We start from the raw sequence: 11,454 nt of genomic DNA on the forward strand, positions 1-11,454 counted from the left end.
CAAAGTCAGGACTTTGTTGGCTACTAGATGATCCAAAGACCACTCGGTACTCACTATCCGAGACGTTCTGCTCAAGTTGCCAGCGAGCACATCCCTCTTGCCTGGAATAAAGCGTGCCAATAGAGGTATCGAGTGGATCTCAGCTCATCTCAGTATCTCTACTGCTAGATGGGATAGGGGCTGCGAAAAAGTACCTCCTTGCTTGTAGATGTAAGCCACTACTGTGGTGTTGTTGCTCATCACTACCACTGAGTGGCCGGCCAGGAACTGTTGAAGAGCCAGAAAAACGGCCTTCATCTCTAGGAGATTTATGTGGAGGTACTCTTCTGACTCTGATCAGAGGCCTGAGGTCGTGTGGTGCAGCACATGAGCCCCCCACCCTTTCTTTGAAGCGTCTGAGAACAGCATCAAATTGGGGGGGGGACGAGAAGATCCACTCCCTTTCGTAGATTCTTGTCTGCCACCCACCACGAGGCCTGTCTGTTCTGCTGATCCCATGGGGATCCGGATGTCCGGGGAATCAAGAGTGATTCCACCGGGACTTGAGTCACCACTGGAGAGATCTCATCCTGAGGCAGCCATTGGGAACTAGACAGGCCAGTGATGAAAGGTGACCTAGGAGACGTAACCACATCTGAGAAAGGGTCTTGTGACCTTCCTCAGCCTTGCTATTCTGTCGTCTGATGGGAAGGCTTTGTGGAGATTGGTGTCTATTATCATGCCTAGGTATACCAGTCTCTGCATAGGAAGCAGGGAGGACTTCTCGAGATTTACCATGATCCCCAGATCTTGACAAAGCCTCAGAAGTTTGTCTCGATGTCGAAGAAGGGTTGACACCGAGTCTGCTAGGATTGGCCAGTCGTCCAGATAATGAAAGAGACAGATGCCAATCCTGTGTACCCAAGATGACTCTAGGGCAAACACTTTAGTGAAAACTTGAGGTGCTGTGGAAAGACCGAAGCACAGCACCTTGAACTGGTATTTCCTGTTGCCTAGGTTGAATCTCAAATACTTCCTTGAAGACGGATGGACTGGGATCTGGAAATACGCATCCTTTAGGTCCAGTGTACACATTAAGTCCTGTGGTCTTACCGCTAGCCTGACCGTGCCTGCAGTCTCCATGCTGAAGGGAGTTTGTTTGACAAACGTGTTCAGGGCTGAGAGGTCGATGACTGGTCTCCAGCCTCCAGACACCTTTTTCACAAAAAAAGAGTAGACTGAAGAAAACTGGGGAGTTGTCGAGGACCTCCTGGAGAGCGCCCTTCTTCAACAGGGTCTGGACTTCTGCCCGAAGGGCCAAACCCTTTCCTGATCCCATGGCAAAGGAGTCCTACAGACACTGGATTCCTGGTCAGGGGAGGGAGAGATGTTATGAATGCGATATCCTAGACGAATTATTATTATTACTTCCTAAGCTACAACCCTAGTTGGAAAAGCAAGATGCTATAAGCCCAGGGGCACCAACAGGGAAAATAGCCCAGTGAGGAAAGGAAACAAGGAAAAATAAAGTATTTTAAGAATAAATATATCCAATATAAATATCTCCTATATAAACTATTAAAACTTCAATAAAACAAGAAGAACAGAAATAAGATAGAATAGTGTGCCTGAGTGTACCCACAAGCAAGAGAACTCTAACCCAAGACAGTGGAAGACCATGGTACAGAAGCTATGGCACTACCCAAGACTGGAGAATAATGGTTTGATTTTGGAGTGTCAGTCTCCTAGAAGAGCTGCTTACCATAGCTAAAGAGTCTCTTCTACCCTTAATAAGAGGAAAGTGGCCACTGAACAATTACAGTGCAGACACCCCTTGGGTGAAGAAGAATTGTTTGGTAATCAGTGTTATCAGGTGTATGAAGACAGAGGAGAATATGTAAAGGATAGGCCAGACTATTCGGTGTGTAAGCAAAAGGAAAATGAACCGTAACCAGAGAGAAGGATCCAATGTAGTACTGTCTGGCCAGTCAAAAGACCCCATATCTCTCTAGTGGTAGTATTTCAATGGGTGGCTAGTGCCCTGGCCAACCTACTACCTATAATCACAGATATTGTCCACGGTTCAGCCCCGAGTTGCTTCCACCTGTCTGAGTAACTTTGTAGGCATCCCTCTACTGGTGGACAAGGAAGGGGAATGCCTATCCTAGTGTTTGCGGCCTCGGCTGCTCCCTCTAGGATATTTTCCTCCCCTGGAGGATTTAGTGCCTCTCCTGTCCTTGGCAGGAAAGGGCTTCTTAGACACAGTGGTCTTCACTGCTGTCTTGGTCGTCGTGGTCTTAGCTGGACGGGACTGCTGAGGAGCTGGTGGCTTATAGGGCTTGGAAGTCAAAGCCCTATGGAGGAGGGAGTCCTGATGGGTCATCCTTCATCTCTCAGCGGCATGTTCCACGTCCTTAGGCTCGAATAGATGGGCTTCCTGTAGAGAGGAATATCTGAGCCTAGCAATCTCGGCATTAGGGACTTGTTGATGGAACCTCTCAGACACCGCGTCCTGATGTTTCAGGATGGTACTGTATTCGCGCACAAGTTCGAAACTTGATTGTGCGAGTGCCTGAGAGAAGAAAAGTCTCCATTGCTTTCCTGGTACTGTACGTTCCTTGGAGAAATCCTCAGGCCGTACCAGGATTCCCAAGGTCCCTAACCAGATATCAAGCCATGAAGTAGCTTGCATGGCATACTATGTGACCTCCTCCTGGTTAAGTATCTGTGTTGCCGAGAAAGAGACCTGTCGGTTGGAGAGTCTTTCTAGAGAGATTCCCTTAGTGAGCTCTTCCAAGGAGTGGTGGATAGGAAGAGCTGGACGAGGTTCCTCCAGAATCTCGAAATACCTCGTCTGTTGGACATGAGGAGGGGGGAGAAGCTTATTGGTAGAGCCGGAACGATGGGAGGAGGCATATTCGGTGAGCTGTAGGGCGATCTTAGCCCTGGCACTCTTCATCTTTGAAGGTTTCTGGGTGCCAAAGACACGGCCTAAGACCGTGTCCTTGCCGTCCCATGGGGGTATCTCTGGGTCGGTAAACCGATTGAGAACCCTTATGAGTCAAAACCTGCCAGAATGCATGTTCCGACTCTTTTTGCTCTCCTCCTGACGTTGGACTTGCAGCGAAGTCTCCATCTTCCATCCCCGAGAGCCTCTCATGGGGTGAGTCATGGACATCCCTCGAGTGACTGGCTGTCTCCGTAGACTTAGTAGTCCTAGAAAAGGACTTTGGCAGAGTCTTGGAGTCTTTGGGCTCCTTCAGAGGAAAGAGGTAGGACTCCAGCATCGAAGGCCGAGATGTCGTGTCCCTCCTGATTTCCATTAGTGGTAGGGAACTCTCTGCGTGAGGGGAGGCTTCCTCCAAAGATGGAAGGAAGGAGGTCCTTTCCTCGCGCGACTCCATTGGCAAAGGTGAAGTGGGAGAGTATCCCGAGGAAGATACAGAGGGAGCTAGCCTTGATGGTCTAAACGGAGTTAGCTTTACCCTCGAGGAAGTGACCGCGTCAGAGACTTCTCTTTTCCTCTTCACGGGGGAGGAAGAAGTCATGGTTCTTTGCCGAGAGTCTGGAGCTATAAGCTGCTCCAAAGAGCGGGATTGAAGGCCTGTACTACTGCTCTGACTATAGCACTGAACCAAGGCTGTTGACTGACTGACACAAACTCAGACAGATCCCCTGAAGGGAAAGGGACCAAAAGTTCCCTATGAGGAGTCTCTGCTGTAGGTGGGTCTGCCTTAGAGGAAGGCAGTTTTGGGATCCTGAACCCTTCTGCAGAGGATTGTTCCCCTTTCCCCAGAGGACGCGCTGAAAGGCGTTTGCGGGGAGGGGAATGAAGCGACGGTGACCTGTCCGTGTGATGTTTCTGATCACTGTGCAAATGTGCCAGTGAGCGCTGGCGCGTGGGCGAGGGCAAGATCTGGCTCACGCGCGGACGAGTGGTGGCGTGCAGGCGAAAGCTGGCGCACGGGTTAGATCTGGCGAGCAGGCGAGATTTGGCGCGTAGGAGAGTGCTGACGAGCAGAAGATCGTTGGCGCGTAGGAGAGTGCTGACGTGCAGGTTATAGCTGTCGTCTAGGAGAGCGTTGGCGAGCAGGATGCCAAGGTTGCGCATACACGCTGTTCCGGTGGGCTCTGTTGCACCAGCGATCATTGGCGACCTGGTAGGCGCTGAGGGCGAGCAGGTGAAGGCGCACGCCAAAGCGTTGTAGAGCACTGACGTCATGTTGGTGAGCGCTGGTGTATTGCAGGGAGCTGGCGAGCTGAAGGGCGTTGGCGCGCAGCTGCGCACTTAGGTAGGGCCCCAGGAGGCTGTACCGGGAACAGGAACGGCGATGGTAGGTCGGCAGGTAGCACAGGAACTGGGATGAGGCCATTGGAAGGGCGAACATAAACCGATGGATATCGCGAACGATCTACAGAAGGGTCCAGGACTGAAGTCAGAGGACTAGTAGCAGCGTCGTCGGGTGAAGGTACAGGAACGGGCGAAGGTCGAGAGACAAGAGACGACTGAAGCGGAGACTCCTCTGCGGGTGACGAGGCAGAAGTGCCGAAGAGGGGCCTTTTCAACGATGGTGAAGGGCAACCTCTAAGGTGAAGCGGCGGGCAAGCTCTGCAACGGAGACACCCTCTAGGGGCCGCTGGATCAGCAAGCTGACCATGAGCAGCAGCTGTCCTCCGAAGAGGAATCTCTATGAGTGAACTCCCCCGAGGGGAAGAAAAACTCGCAGGAGACAAGACGTAGCACTAAGTTTTCCCCTCGACAGATGATCAAGACCGGGGGAAACTAAGTCGGCAGCAATAGCTGGAGAGTCTGGAGGGGCAGGGGAGTCGGCAGAGACCACAGAAGACACCTCTGACACCACGACGTCGACGAAAGCCAGAGGATTCACCTCCAAAGTCGACGATGACGGCTGCACACTTGCACCCCGGAGGATGAGCTGCAGCAAGGAGTCCTTGGAGGGCGGACCTGGAAGCCCAAAGGACGACCAAACCTGTAATACAGAAGACATTTACAAAGCCTCACCCGGGGGGAGACGTGGGGCAGCTTCGCTTGGGGAAGCAACACCATCTCTCGAGGACCGGGGTTGGCCGAAATTAAATGGGTCTACGCTACTACTCAACGGTCTATTGGAAGAGACCAGACGAGTTGGAGCTTCGGAGGAAGGTCGGGAGACAGAAGAAGCAGCCTTGGGTTTTTCCCCCTTCGAAGGAGAAATATCCCGCTTAGACTTCTTTCGCCGTCGCCCAAACCTTTCCCACTGGGAGGCAGACCACTCCGACACTAACTACACTTGTTGAAATCAAACTGTTGACCTCTGCAGGTGAGACAAAGGGTGTGGCAGTCAGTCTCCACCGCCGACATATAGGTTCCGCAGGGCCGGCCAACGAGTCCAGGGCAGGTGCCCATGATTGCAGAAGTCAACACACACACACTAACACAAAGAAACAGCAAAAAAAGAGAATTAATGGCTGTACAAATTAAGGCGAAGGATGAGGAACAGCAACGTCCATACACCATCCGAGCCAAAAGCAAAGTGAGCTAAATCACTGATGTGTGAGTGGGAGCGGTAGCAAGCTATCCCCCCCTTACCCCTGCTAACTAGCGTTGTGGGTAGTTAGCACTCGCTAAATTTTAATGGCTCGTCATTTCAGCTACGCCGAAAGTAATACCCCTAAATAAATAGCGTAGGTTTGTATTCCAGTTACGGAACAAATAGGGATATTGACCTCTTGCCAAGCTACGAAAGAACAGTGGTACCAGCTTTCAGAGATTAAGCAACAATATCTCGCTCTTCTCTCGTTAAGTCGCCAGATATTCCTCAGGGCACTAAAGAAATGGTAATATGGACATTTTGGCCTTCCTTAAGCCTGGAAGATGTCCCTTTGATGCATATTTTGCTGTAAGCCCTGGGTAATAAGCAAGGATCTTCCCATCTTGACGAATAGGCGGAAAAAATATTCGATGTAGACCCACCTTCCTCATCTGTAGTCTCAGGATCATAGACCATGGAGATATCAATAATGACAAATCTGAAGTAAAAGCAACCTTGCACCCCTTCCTTGAATAATTGAATTTACTTGACCTCTCCTGTAACAAATTCGCCTGGAATCTCAAAGAATACTGAGGAATACAATGCGAGACATCAAGAGTGAGCTCTGGAATGCACACAATCATCTTCAGCAACCCCACTTGTTGGCACTCACACCTTGAACAAAATTTGCCAACCCTTAGGAACTCTCAACTTTACGAATATCGCACTCACCTTAACAGGTTCTCTCATTGTGCTCACCTTTACAGGCATGTTTATCCCATTCCCCCAAACAAAAGCTGCCATTACACTCATTTGTTTATTGTACTCTCCAGGAAATAGGGAATGGATTTGACCATTGAGCTCAAATGCTAACATACCATCATCAGCTCTCAAATGATTGTGCTACTCTCTCACATACACGTGACTACTTATTATGAGCATTGCATTCACTGGGAGGAACATAGAGAGGAGAGGTCCCCTTTTCTGTTTTATTTGTTTCATGTCGGCTACCCCCCAAAATTGGGGGAAGTGCCTTGGTATATGTATGATGTATGTATGCATTCGCCGGTTTACGCTCTCACCAAACAGTGCACCACCATCTAAGCGGTTGTGGATAGCTTGCTAAGAAATCGATAGTGAAAGTGATCTCTTGGCTATCAATGCGCATTCATCACGCGAGTTCCGATCAATGGAATATACATGCTAATAAGTAGGTGCGCTCGCAGCTAGAGCTACCTGGTCATGCATGCAGGCTCATTGACTTATGGCCACATGAGGTGCTTCCCACTTCATGCATCTTTAATGGTGTTCACTCTCCAAGGAGAGCATAGCGTGGTCACCTGTTCACCATCACAGACTGCACTCATTTGTTAGTATGTGCACTCCTACAATGGAGGAATCGTCTGGTCAGTCATGGTCACCAGCGTGCACATGTTCTTCTTGCTCGCGTACATCCCGTGATACATGCTACCTGGCACATAAAGGCTCTCCATGGGATATGCATACTTTATTTGATATGTGCTCTTTATGACACGCGCTCACCTGTTTTTGCACTCCTCTATAAAGAGGCGTTCTCTAAAGAGCACATGCTTCATTCCTCCTTGGGACAATCTCCATTGCTCTAAATCACTTCTTTCAAAATAAACTCGAAGGAGCATGGGCACTCATCACAGGCAGGCCACCCTCCAATCTTGATGCGCACAATTCCATGTGCTCATTCTCCAATTGACAGGATATATATCTGTAAATGTTTGGTCAACTAGTCTGCCTCATATTCATGGTCAACCATTAGATAGGTTGATAAGTCAAGAAGACTTGTCTACAAGAACACTTGTGTATGAGTATCAGCATTCTCACACCAGGGAACGTTCCTACAAGGATGTCCATTCACCCATTCAGAACCGTGAACCACAGGTGCCCTCAATTGAAGTAACACCCTCTGAGAAGGAGTTCTCATAAGAGGGACCTACACAAAACAGGCAGTTGCTACAGGTACATGATCACCATGCATATCACATTTCCCTACTGGCTACCTCTTCACAGAGGTATTCTCCAGACCATCAGCCAGAATCAGTCCAGGGGTCTTTCTGAAGGGACAGCGTAAGCCCTTCAGCAGTACTGGGAATAGTCCAGTCATCCATGGCGAACGCTGGATCTAGGGAAGCCCTTAAAACTAAAGAATCAATAGGTGACGAAAGATACTATGAAAGACGGTCTCCTCAACGTAATGATGAATTGAAGGAGAAAATAGATCCTATAGGCCTGGATCAAGGTGCCACACCGGCAGAAGCAGAAAATCCTGAAACTGCATTTACCTTTATGAAAGGCTTAGTCCTGGTCAGGGAATAAAATAACCTATGGGAAGCATTGCAAAACCTGGTGAAAGGAGGCAAAAATGTAATAGATAAACACTTTGGTACCTCTCATTAGGGATTCCCTGGTCAAAACTGGCTGAAGCAGTGATCGATAGCGTTAGTGACCATATCTCTTGGCCTAAGAACTCTAAAAACAAGTACGTCCCTCTCCCGTGAGAGGAGGTTCTACGTTCCCCAGGGATCGAACCCTTCGGCCCGCCCAATCGTTGTGGTCATCAAAACACTGACCCCCTGGCATCTTGGTAGACAGATTAGGTACTGAGAGCTCATTTTTTTATCATCAGCTTCCATGGAAGCCATTTTCAAGGCCAGCCTACAAGCAATGTCTTGGTTGGACCACTGCTTGGGTACCGTAACGTACTTTACTTCTCAAAACGTATGTGATCCCAAGAAAAAAAGAAAGTTCACAGACTTGGTTTTATTAGGAGCCAAAAGCAGTCACCTTTTTGGCACATCAATCCGACAAACAAGTGGGCCAACTAGGTACTTAAAAAGCAGATATGCCGCAGTCAAACAGAACCAGGCTCTGTTCCCATATCAAGAGGTTGACAATACAGTGGAAAGGTGGAGGAAATCAAGTCAGGACTCCCTTTTCCACCAAACAGTGACCTGCCAAGGCCCCAGCACGTCTCGTCAAACCCTTAAAACATCTGCTCCGGATACGTTAGAGTCTGACCTTAAAAAAGAAACCTTTGGTGGGGTCAATGGGCAGCAACACGGTGCTAACGACTGGAAAGTATGGGTCTTACAGGACGGGTACCATATTCCGTTCATCGGCTCCCTTCCTCCTCCCACTTGGATAACGAAGACAATGATGTCTTACCTTCCAAACTCATCGAAACAAAACGCCCTCCCTCCAGAAATAAAAACAATGTTGGACAAGAGCATGCTACAGATCGACAGGACAGATATCCAGGCTTTTACAGCCACTTCTTTCTACTGAAGGCACCTGGACACCAGTCATAGACCTCTCACCCTTGAACAGATTCGTCCTGTCAATCCCGTTTAAGATGGAGACCATGATCACTGTATAGCCTAATCGGCATTAAGGAGGAACAATGTCATGCTGTCCCCAGATCTGAAAGATGCACACTTTCAAATCCTAGTCTACCAGTCCAGGTCCTCTACTTTATCTTCATGTGGAAAGTCTTCCAATTCAAAGCCCTGTTTTTCCCCAGGGATTGATGCAAATAATCACACTTGTTTCAGCTTGGGCTCATCCAACTGCATTCATCTACTAAGATATCTCAACAACTGGCTGCTACTGTCCTCCTCCTGATATCAGCTTCTCCTGTACAGAGACAGACCTTTTGCATTCTGTCATGATCTGGGCCTTGTGATAAATCATTAGTACAGAAGATCAAAATCATTCCTTTGGAGAGTGGCCTCAACAGACTCAAGAAAGCAGTTTAACATTTCCTCCTCAAACAACTTATCCCAGTGGGACAATGGCAAAAGTTGCTTGGACATCTCACATCCCTAGAGAAGCTTGGATACGGTAGTTCTAGGTACACTCGCTTTAAGGAAGTGCACTCTGTCTCACCATAACTGAGAGTAGAGTTCCTGTGTATCCCTGCTGACCACTGATGCCACCTATTCCTACACTTATCTGTTTGGTCATTTGCCGCACAATAAGGGTGACAGGGTACGCTTTCTCAGAGCATTGTGTGCCATGAACTCCTGTGTCCAACTGTACCTCAAGAGCAACGGTAAAATTATAGAACAACACGTAACTACAATTCCAAGAGAAAAAATAAATTTTACCTACAGTATATAATGTGCTTCCAATGAATGTGACCTTTATTTCCAGCCTTTCTCACGTTATGCCTCCCCTCCTCCCAGCCTTGGGACTTTGGGTGGTCAAAAACAGAGAAAACGTTGTTATTTAACACTTTCGAGCTTTGAAAAAGGTCACAGAACCTAACAAATTTATCCTAGTAGTTCCCAGGTCACAGACCTAGTTGGGTGGGGGGAGGGAGTGGCCAATTCCTCCCACGTGCGGGGAAAATGGACACCAACTAATCTAGACTTTCCCATGAGGTAACGTCCCTGACTCGTGAACGCCAGACTGGGGTTCTAGTCCCGCTCACACATGTTAGTTCCTCTGGTCGCTACGACCTCACCATCTTTGTGAGCTAAGGATGAGGGATTTGGGGGAGCTTAAAGGTCTATCTGTTGAGTCATCAACAGCCATTTCCTGGCCCTCCTTGGTCCTAGTTTGGGTGGAGAGGGGGCTTGGGTGCTGATCATATGTATAAATGGTCAGTCTCTAAGACATGGTCCTGCTTGATAGAGCAATGTCACTGTCCCTTGCCTCTGCCATTCATAAACGGCCTTCAAACCTTTAACCTAATCAACAAGCCATGTCCTTACCTACTTACCTAATGGGTGGCTAAACCCCCTGCGACCCCTCTTACACTGTTGTGTTCTTAGTTGGCCGTATCATACTAACAGGTGGACGTTATTATATATACACCCCCATTATTCTACAGTATATCCTCTATGGGCTGCCTAGGCTAAGGTGTGAAGCATGAAGCATAGGTAGTAGTTAATCCTGACTAACCTTACTTCACCCATAACTAAGTTTTGGTTTATCCTACGGCCTACAATAGGAGTAGGCTAATATGGTGTAGAATGAATATGCAATTGGCAGAATAATAATAGACCTAGTTTCCATATCCTAGATACCAAAATTACTTGAACCCGTTAGCATACTTTTAGATTAACCAAGACTATATTCCGACGAAAATAACCTGCATGAAAGGAAAATCCGTCCAGGAATGGCGTAGGCGTCAGGACAACTCCTGCTGTAGATGAGCCGTGGCTCGCCCTACGTTGCCTACTCAAGTTACGACGACTTACGAAGGACTTGTGCTTACCTTTACCTTTGCACAGTCCACGTCATTACCTGCGCCGTAGAGACAAACTGATCCTTGGCCCCTACGCAGCAGCAACGCCATAGGAGGCCTCAGAGGCCCAGGGCGTTCGGGTGAAGGTCTGGCGGTATGTGACCAAAGGGCATCTTCGGAAGGCATTCTATCGTGATCCCCCACCGCTACGCTACCTCACGCCCTCCCTCATCTCTTCCCTAATTCTGATCGTAAGGATTTATATCGCTATCTAAGCCTCCCGGTTAACCTACAGACTTCACTCAACCTCATCAAAACATGAATAATTCTCACCATGAATGCTCAGCGGGTACAAATTCACTGATATATAAGGTGGCCAGGGTATCCCTTAGTGACACGAATAACAACACAAGACTAGTGGGTAAGGGTGCGTTTTCGTGGTCGTCTCGCCGAGGGATGCGTTTTTACTACTACCATGAGCTGTGTTATGACGTCATAGTTGCGTCTCTGCCATTGCAGGGGACGAGAAATTTGTCTGTTTTCTTTAGAATTATCATTATTATTGTTATTACTAGCTAAGCTACAACCCTAGACGGAAAAGCAGGATGCTATAAGCCCAAGGGTCCCAACAGGGAAAAATAGCCCAGTGAGGAAAAGAAATAAGGAAATAGATAAAATGCAAGAGAAGTAATGAACAATTAAAATATTTTAGGAACAGTA

At 48.2% G+C, this 11,454-nt stretch overlaps 1 protein-coding gene across 4 annotated transcripts in view; it reads right to left on the minus strand.

The window, feature by feature from the left end:
- LOC137657631 (neurofilament medium polypeptide-like) overlaps positions 1-11,199 on the minus strand; it is a 71,785-nt gene extending 60,586 nt beyond the window's left edge. Inside the window, exon 1 of one of the 4 annotated variants that reach the window (XM_068392012.1) lies at positions 11,068-11,199. The gene's annotated coding sequence lies outside the window, so the exon portion shown is untranslated. Of the gene's footprint in view, positions 1-10,638; positions 10,662-10,764; positions 10,968-11,067 lie in introns of those variants that run through there. The other 3 variants (XM_068392014.1, XM_068392013.1, XM_068392015.1) reach the window with 3 other exon arrangements.
- Between the last annotated feature and the right edge of the window lie 255 nt (positions 11,200-11,454).

Source organism: Palaemon carinicauda, chromosome 18 (assembly GCF_036898095.1).
Source record: "Palaemon carinicauda isolate YSFRI2023 chromosome 18, ASM3689809v2, whole genome shotgun sequence".
NCBI classification, from domain to species: Eukaryota; Metazoa; Arthropoda; class Malacostraca; order Decapoda; family Palaemonidae; genus Palaemon; species Palaemon carinicauda.